General features: G+C 42.2%; 1 pseudogene across 1 annotated transcript; it reads right to left on the reverse strand.

Moving 5' to 3' along the window:
* Positions 1 to 2,499: 2,499 nt before the first annotated feature.
* LOC146579423 (uncharacterized) lies at positions 2,500 to 8,675 on the reverse strand (annotated as a pseudogene). The gene is made up of 5 exons (XR_014891592.1): positions 8,668 to 8,675; positions 3,965 to 4,024; positions 3,570 to 3,892; positions 3,386 to 3,463; positions 2,500 to 2,852 (listed from the first exon to the last, which is right to left on the reverse strand). The product of XR_014891592.1 is annotated as an uncharacterized LOC146579423 (transcript).
* Between the last annotated feature and the right edge of the window lie 1,038 nt (positions 8,676 to 9,713).

The raw sequence follows: 9,713 nt of genomic DNA on the forward strand, positions 1-9,713 counted from the left end.
ATGTGACATCACTGGGTGTCGTAAAAGGGGCTACGCATCGATAGTAGAAACATTGATCGGCAACCCGCTGATTGGTCGGCGAAAATGTCGAAGGAGCGCGCTCGGTATTATCCGGCAGCAGAGCAAGAACTCTTGAGTGCGGGATTTCAGGAGTTTCAGAGTTTAATTAAAACGCAAGGGAACACTGCAAAGGCTGCAAAAGCAAGGAGAGAGGGCTGGCAGAAAGTTGCTGACAAATTAAACTCGTAGGTGATTTAATAATAATAATAATAATAATAATAATAATAATAATAATAATAATGGATTGGGTTCATATAGCGCTTTCCAAGGCACCCAAAGCCCTTTACGATACCACTATTCATTCACTCCCACATTCACACACTGGTGGAGGCAGCTACGGTTGTAGCCACAGCTGCCCTGGGACAGACTGACAGAAGCCAGGCTGCCATATCGCGCCATCGGCCCCTCTGGCCAACACCAGTAGGCGGTAGGGTAGATCTATCATATGACACTATATTGTCCAATATCATATGGCATTATATTATATTATAATATGTTATATTATATCCCCTTTCACATTAGAGCCATAACAGGACCCACAAGAACATGGGAACAAGCCTTGGTTGTTTTTAAATGTGCTCTATAAATAAACTTGACTTGACTTGACTAAAAGTGGAATACAGGAGTATTCTACAGAATGGTAATATTTATCTCTTAGATTGCTTTTCGTCTCTTGGCAAGGTAATACTGGCCTGTAATACTCTGTTAGTTTGTTCATAACAGCAACCAAGAAAAGGGCAGAGGAAAAAAAGACAGGTGGTGGTCCTGCACCCCCTCGTCAACAAGTTTGTTAAATAAATAATACCCTCACGGGAATATCGATATCTCTCAATGAGCACACTGTCGCGCTGAGCAGGCTCCCGAGCAGGTTTACGCTTACGGCTCTGTTGCTATGACAGCAAGTCCCGGATGAGCTTCGGGGAACCGAACGATCCAGGATCATGCGAAATCGTCAACAATCTAATCCAGCTAACTTACTTAGCGAGGTACGAAGAACAGGCCCCAGGTGTTTAATGGACAGCATCTTTAGATTTTGTTGACCTGATGAATCTCTCGGAAAGTTTATCTAGATATAAATTCCTATCAGTACTGACAGGTCGTTTCTATAACAAAACAATTATGGAGTTGATCTTTTCAATCATTTATCTGTATAGAAATCACGTTTAAACATATCAAAAAACAGAAAACTTTCAGTTATTTTTGTGTATTATAGTGTAAACAATCCAACTCAGTTCACTGTCCCATCTTTTTCTTTTGTTTCTCTGTTTATGTAACAGCATTTTGGTCTGATTTATTACAAAGAGCTTAACAATCTGTCAAATGAACACACAGACAAGCAGATGAACTTGTATTAGAGATGTTAGAGCTCCTCTCAGCTCTTTCCTCACAGTTACGACCTGATCTCACGTGTGTATTTCTGAAGCAGAGCCCCTTAACTTCACGCATCTAATGTCTGTACCTGATGCTTCACTTTTTCTTTTGTTTTAAATGCAGTCTTCTTCAGATCAAGAGCAAATAGAAACATTTTTTATTGATTTATCAATCAATTTATTACAACATATGAAGAAAAATTTATTACAACATATGAAGAAAAAAAAAACCAGACAGCAATGTTCTTGATAACAAATGTCACCAAAACACATTACTACCAGATATAGATCTCCACACACACACACACACACACACACACACACACACACACACACACACACACACACACACACACACACTTTAAAAAAAAGAAAAATTTATATAAAAACAAATCAATATCCAAAAAAACTTGGGTAGTGCTTCACAGATTAAAAAGAGTGAACGTATAATGATAAAGCATGTTTATAAAACCAATAAAAATAAAAAAAATAAACAGAAATAACACCAAAAACCCATAAACACTGTTTTTTTTTCTTTTTTACATGAAACTGAAAAAAAGGTGTTTAAAGGTGAAGCTTATGTTATTAAAAATTATTGCAAGTATCAGATTTAAAAAGTGCTTATTTCAGATATTTAACGTTACATACATGAGACTATTGCAGGTTTTATCCAAGACTGAAACACGTCTGTCAAACTGAAGGGTGCAGTTATTACATTTATTGGTTTTATCTTTGTTTAAGTCAGATGTGATTTGTAAAGACCAAACAATTACATCAATGGTTTTATGTCTTGCCACTTTAATTTTTTATAGAAATGAAGTGTGTTACTGTAACATTACTGTGAGAACATGAAAATGAGTCATTGTCAATTTTGAGCTGAAATGCTGCACGGCTCACATTATTTGCTGAGAGTGAGTTCTGAAGAGACAGAAAACCCACTTAAAATGTCTAAGGTCATGTTAAAAAGAGTAAAAGTGCATGTTCAGTGATTTTTCTTTCATAACCCATGCTCATTTTTGAAGCTGATACTGAGAACGGCTGAAAAGTTGTGGTTATTATTTCCAGGAGACCACGAAGGGGATCTGCCTGGAGCCATAATGATGCTGAGAAATGTGCATTTGGATCAAATGAAACTTCAAATGAATCTTTGAATATAAAGATCTAGGCTTTTGTCTTTATAAGTGCAAAACAAAATACATCAAAAGATAAATCAGAGCATAAAAATTGTTCGATTAAAATTCAACTACACAGAGAGAAAAAAAAAAAAAAACTTTCGCAGTATTGCTTGCAGATGTCTCTTAGCCTCTTCTATCACTAACACTAAACCACCAAGTATTAGAGCTCCAACATTTAGAGCTCCTAAAACTGTTTTAACATTGTTCCAGTCATGAGCTCTGCGTTTCTCCTCAGGACTTCTTGCTCCTTTAAGAAGAAGGAAAAAAACAACAAAAAAACAACATCTGTTTATATCTGATGTCAGGTGAAGCAACTATTTATGTTTGATTTAACCTTGTCATGCTCAATCATTCAGGGAAGGCAATTACAGAAAGTTGATTCTGTTCATCTGGAATCAGATACTCTTATGTGACCATTTAAAATACATACAGTAGATTTTGTTTCTACTTTCCTTTAAACCCTCCATTTTCTCCCCTCTTTTTCTACAGCACCAGCCAGTAAGTATTTTTAGGTAATGAATAAACAATAAACTTGTAAAAAAAAAAAAAAAAAAGCCATGGCAAAAAAAAGGAGCAGTGTTATCGTTGTCAACGCTTCTAAATAAGTGCCCAAATAAATGCCTGGCAGCATTTCAGACCAACTGCCAAGTGGTTAGATTTTTTCTAGAGATACTTTGTTTTAAAAGAAAAAAGAAGTTTCATTACAAAGTACTTTGTTAATTAATGAGTGAACACCTTTAAAACCTTTAATAACCATAGTAGCAGCTCGGTGTGTCCTACCTTCACTTGGTTTTGGTGTTGTGTGGAAGCCGTCTCTGCTCACTGAATGAAGGCGAGTCACATTCAAGATGAAATTTTCTGTAGAAGCAGATTAGTTAGGTGTTAGATTCTCATCAAGGTCATCTTACAGCAGTAACAAAAACAAAGGCACAACAGGTTTGTATCTGGGGTTCTGTTGACCTACCAGAGACCTCATGCTCCCACCTCCTCAGCACCTTATTATAATCAGCAGCCAGATCACAGCGGTAGTTTCCAGAGTCTTCAGCTGTGACTCTGGACACATGAAGTACGACTCTTCCTCCTCTCAGGGCGCCTCTGTCGATGTGAACCCGTCCTGCAAACTGCTCATGCTGAGACTCAGAGTCCTCCACTCCTCTGATCATTTTAAACAAAGTATTTCCATTATCTGAGAGGAAAACACACATCAAGTGAGCTAGAGACAAGTCAGCTTGGAGCTGACGGTCCAGTTTGATGGTGATGTTGCTGCCCTCCTTGGCCTCATAGACACTGAGTCCCAGCTAATATACCTGAAGAGGAGACAGAGGAAGGTCAGGATTGTAGCTTTATTTAAATAAAAACCTCTCAATGTGTCAATGTGAAAACTCACATAAAGACAGAAATATCGAGATGATAATTTTCCTGTGAGGAAAAAAAAAAGAAAAAAGGTGAGGACAAAGTTTTAGATTTTTTTTTTTTAACTAGGAGAATAAAAGTAAGACATAAAAAGTAAAATGTACATAAAACAGAATACAATGAATTGGAAATGTCATAAAACTATATTTCATTCACAACAGAACACAAAAAACATTCAATTTTTAAAATGAAAAAACGCACAACTTTAAGAGAAATCAAAACACTATTAGCTGAATCAACATGTTTCCAAAATTTGGGAAGAGACCATTTTTATTGTAGCATCAGGTCTTCTTTTGTAACAGTCTAAACATGTGGGAACTGAGGAGAGACAGCTCAATGTCCCAATATTGTCTGATATAAGAAGCTAACAGTCCTGGATCTTCTCTGATGTATTCTTTTGCTTATTTACGCTCTAAATGTTTGGAGCTGGTGAAAGGTCTCAATGGCAGGCAGGAAGACTTTTTTTTTATTGCATTTTTTAACGCAGTGAGGACCAGAACATTAAGGGCATTCAATACTGGTTTTCATTTTTGTCCCTTGCCCACAGTGATTTCTCCAGATGATCAAAATATTTCGATAATATCATGTACTGTAGAGTATTATGTATATGATAACATTTAGGTCTTCACAATTTTACACTGAGAAACCTTATTCTGGAACTGTTTAACCTTATTCTTAAAATGGTATTTTTCTTTGTTTAAACAGTTAATATTTTTTTCTATTTTCTATTGTGAATTAAATATGAGTTTATGGGATATGCAAATTATTGCATTCATTTTTTCTTTACACTTTATACAGCTTTTTTTAAATTTTCTTTTTTTTTTTTTTTTTTTTTTTTTTTCTAAATGACATCAGAAACAGCAGTATGCGACATTACGTGATGGCAGAGCTTCAGTTCATCCTTTGTCATTTTTTTTTTTTTTTTTAATAAATAGGACAGGGGGAATGAATGAGAGAAAGAGGGGGAGAGAAAGAAAGAAAACCAAAGGGGAGAAGAGACGGTGAGAAGGGGAGGGAAGAGAGAGAGAACAAAAAAAAAAAAAGAACTCCTGGGTCACCTGTATGGAGAAAAAAAAACAAACAAACAGAGGAGACAGCAAACAACAAAGAGCAACATAATAATAGAGAAAACAAAGCACCATCACAATAAACTAGCTAGCCATAGATATCAATATTTACTAAATAATAAACGATATTGTGCAGCACGCAAGATAGACAGCGCACAGTGTGCTTTGAGGTAGCAGCCAAGAAAGCTTTAGTCCGCGTCTGTGAATACCCATGTGTGCATACCTGTGTGGATCAGCATGCTTGCATTCCAAAGGTTTCTCCATGTAATGATCTGCTAGGGAGTGTGGGGGGGCCACAGCCCCGTCCTCCAGGGTGTGAAGCGGGTATGGAGGAGATCAAAACTCCAGACATCCAGAGGCCCCCAGAACACAAGAGACCATGGAAGACCAACAGAGGGGCAGCCGCGCCACTGTTCCAGTAAGAGCTGAGGAGAGTCCCAGATGAGGGCTCGCCCAGCAGCCGCGGAGCAGAAGTCAGGGGGAGTTGCAGTGACGCGCCCGTGAGCTCCGCCGGCCCCCAGCTGCGCCTGAGTGACCGAGCCCCAGGCCGAGAGGCCGGGGGCACCCCACCTCCAAAGGGGCCCGAGCGAGCCCCAGGCCCCAGGCCCCGACAAGCGGCCGCCAAGGAGTGAGCCGGTGTGTACCCGGACGCCCACCCCCAGACACAAAGAACCACCAACACACCGACACCTGAGGGAGTCCGCCACCGGCAGGGGAAGTGGTGGTGGGTGGAGATAGGCCTCCAAACCTTGGAGGGCCTGAGGTGTCCCCAGAGAGGTGGCGTCTGATACCCAACCTGACATATAGACACAGACATACAGGCACACACAGACACAAACATCCATTCCCACCCTCATGCTCTCATATGCACTCACTCCACACTCAACCAACGTGGAGACAGACATAAAGAGACGCTGTACACACAATCACACTCCCCAAGCGTACTCTACAAACCGGGTCTAGGTACCCTTGTCCCTGGAGGGGGGAATTGCACCCAGACCCAGGTGGTGTTGCCCTTTTCCCTGCGGTGGGGAGAGGCAGACCACCCCGACTCCGCAGCAGCAGGGAGGCCCCACACCCCAGACCGCAGTCGGACGGCCAACTCCTCCTACTAGCCCTCCCGCTCCAGCAGGCCGCAGAGAATGGGGGTGGGAGAAGACTCCAAACCTCCCTCCACCCGCTCATTGTAGTGTTGATGCATATGTGTTCTAAGGTGCAATTAAAACCCAGGAGGGCATGGAGCTACCTGCCATGGAGCAGCAGGTAAGCGCATAGTCCCTCCTGCTAGCCCTCAATGACTAAGTGTATTTAAAATTGAGAGGTGGGCAACGACGTCAGGGGTGAGGTATACACCCTGATGGTAAATTGGACTCCGTGATTGTGCCCACCCCCAAGATCCTATATGTATGTGTAATGAGAGTGTGAATAATGTGAATGTCTAAGTTGTGGGATAAAATTGAGGCAGAGGCAGCCAGAAGGGGACGGGGGGGGGGGGGGGGGGGGGGTAGCCTCCTCTGCACCCTGGTGACATACCCCCACTCCAAGGCCCTGCATGTGTGGGTGGTTGTGGAGGAGCGGGAAGAGGGAGGCAGCTGGAGATGGGGAGGGAAGGAAGGGAGGGGCAGGTAACCCCTCCCTGGGGCCAGCTCCCCCGCTGACCCCAGTAGGCACTCCCACCCTCCGCGACCCGCCAGGGAAGGGGGGCCCAGGCCCATCAGACCGGGGCCCAGTGCAGTAGCGCCCTCCGGCTCCACAGAGCCCTGGACAGTCCACCCAACCCCACCACAGAGAAAACTGCACCCACCCCACCATCCACACATCTTCCAGACTACATAAGACGGTAAACGCCCAGGCTGAGATCTTCCTCCACCTCTCCTGTATCTCCCCCTCCTGCAGAGAGTTCCTGAAGAGAAGAAAGCTCCTGCAAGATGTGACCATCCCCCCCACCAGATGAAGAGCCCCCCAGGCGGCTCGACGCACCGGCGGCACCCTGCTCCAGGGCCGGGCCCCCATGCACCCACCCGCCCACAACCCCGGCAACACACCAACCAGGACCCAAGCCCCCGAGGCCCGGCCCGGGCCCCAGCCCAGAGACGGAGCGCCCCCAGAACCTCACGCCCATCCCGGACCCACCCAGGGGCAGCCAGGTTGCCAGGTCAGTAACCCACGTCCGTCAGCACAGACCCTCCCCTAGCCCCGCTGCACGCAGCCGCGAGGAAACAGTCACCTGAGAGCCAACAGAGCCCCCAACCGGACGTGACCGCTACCCCGGGTTGAGCCCCCCAAGGAAGATGCCTCCGGGGAACCCCCCGACGCCCTAAGCCTGTCCCTACCCCCTCACCAATCACAACAGTGAAGGCGGGACCAAACTATGACCCCCCACCCCCACTAGGTGATGGAGCTGATAAAAGGGGCCCAGAGCAATTGATCTAATGTGGTGGCAGAGGCTGTGTCAAGACTAATGTAATCTAATAGATAATTTCTATATTGGTTAGAATTAAGATTATTTTTATTTTTCCAGTTCATGAGGACTGTTTTCTTGGCTATGCATAGGGCAGTGAAGATCATATGGGCTATATTCTTTTCTGAAGTGACATTATCTAAGCTGCCCAGTAGACACACTAAGGGGGAAGTTGGAATGTTACATTTCAGACACTTTGATAAGTCTTCACATATCTCGCGCCAAAACTTTTGCACTGGTGGACAGAACCAAAGAGCGTGGATGTAATTGTCTGGTGTATTGCCTTGACAGTGTGAGCAGTTGTTGGAAGATGTAAAGCCCATCTTGAACATCCGATGACCTGTATAGTGCACTCTATGAAGTATTTTGTATTGTATTAATTGCAGACTGGGATTTTTAATTAATTTGAAAGTTTTTAAGCAAATCTGAGACCAGAAGTTTTGGTCTAGGTTGACTGATAAATCTGCTTCCCACTTTGCAGTAGGAAGGGATATTGATTCATCTAATTTAGAAAGTGTTCTGTATATTTTAGATAATAATTTGGGGGATTTAAGAGCTTTTTTTAAATTTTCAGTATTATTATTATTACTATTATTATTATTAAGTAAAAAAAAAAAGTAAGTAAAACTTAGTTATATAGCACCTTTCAAGATAAAAATCACAAAGTGCTTCACAGAAGCTAAAACCTAAAAATAAAAATCAACCAAAACCAAGTTTAAAAAGATGGGTTTTTAGCTGTTATTTAAAAGCGACCACTAAGTCCACAGATGTCAGGCTCAAAGGGAGAGAGTTCCACAATCTGGGGGTCACAGTTCCAAAAGCTTTGTCGCCTTTTGTTTTCAGCCTCTTGTGTTGGACAGCAAGCAAGCCCTGGTCACATGACCTCAGGGACCTGCTGGGAATGTATGGTTGTAAAAGTTCACTTATATATGTTGGTGCTTGTCCATGCAGGGCCCTGAAAGTCATTATTATTATTATTACTACTACTACTACTACTACTACACACTTCAACCCTATTAGATTTAAAGCACCTGTTGACATCAGTGTGCAGTGCCTTGTCTAATATTATCTCAGTCAACTTTTTTAACTCTTGTAAGCTCAGTTTTGAATGACGTTCCTACCCCTTCATTCGTGCTCAGTTTCCAGGAACCAGGAGCTCCTCTCCATGAAAGTGAGCAAACATGTGACGATGAAGTTTTCCTGGTGAACTTCCTGAGTGCATCACAATCAAGGGCCTGGAAACTAGAAAAGAAAAATGACAAGCATGCGGTTTTGTTTTTTTTTTGGTTCACTTCCACTAAATTTCGATTCATGGTGTTGACGTATCAAAGAATTAATCTGTTAAATATTCCCCCACAGTCCACGATGAAGTTTACAAACTTGTTGTTTAATCAACGCAGGCTGTTTTCTGCCCTTCCGATACATGGATTTGCCATGGCAACGGGCAAATAAAGAGGAGAGCCTCGTTTTAATCTAGTGGACTGAGAAACATGAATGTTTGCAAGTGTGGACCATGATGTTTATCTTTGGTTTTCTACTTTGTCATAATAATAGATGGATGGATCTGGATAAAAGGTTCTTCTTATGAAATAGAATCGTATTTATAATATACGTTTATGAGAGTAATGTTTTTTTTTCTTTTACATGATTCTGTTATTTCTTCAGGTTCATCAGGAGGAGGAGTTTGCTGGAGGAAACCTGTCAGTGAGTAGGTCAGGTTCACAGAGTCTGTTACTCAACTAAGCGCTTAATTTCACTTGTAGAACAAAAAACCCAAATTTCTTTCAATCTCAGACTTAACAATCTCCCAGAAGCAACTATTATTAAAGCATTACACCGGTCATGTTTCGGATAGTTTCCATTTAACAGCCTGTCTTTAATTCACCTACAATAACAAGAAAATATTGAAAATCGCGACTCTAACGACACGGCGCTTTCAGCTGATGTTTAAAAAACTTCAACTGCATCAGGTTTTATTTTGTTTCTGCTACAACCAGCAGAGCTGCTGGAGCTTGTTGTTGCACAACCTTAACTTAAAAACGTTAGTGTGAAAACCAGTAAAAAAGACAAAAACAAAAAACAGTTAACCTGGAACACAGGGCAACAGACGAAAACAATTGAAACACAAACTTTGATTTTTGTTGGGGAGCAGCTTTTAGTTTCTAAA

The sequence above is a fragment of the Mchenga conophoros genome, linkage group LG3, assembly GCF_057382185.1.
Source record: "Mchenga conophoros isolate Kocher_MC1m ecotype Shallow Benthic linkage group LG3, M_conophoros_male_GT1.1, whole genome shotgun sequence".
Lineage (NCBI taxonomy): Eukaryota > Metazoa > Chordata > Actinopteri > Cichliformes > Cichlidae > Mchenga > Mchenga conophoros.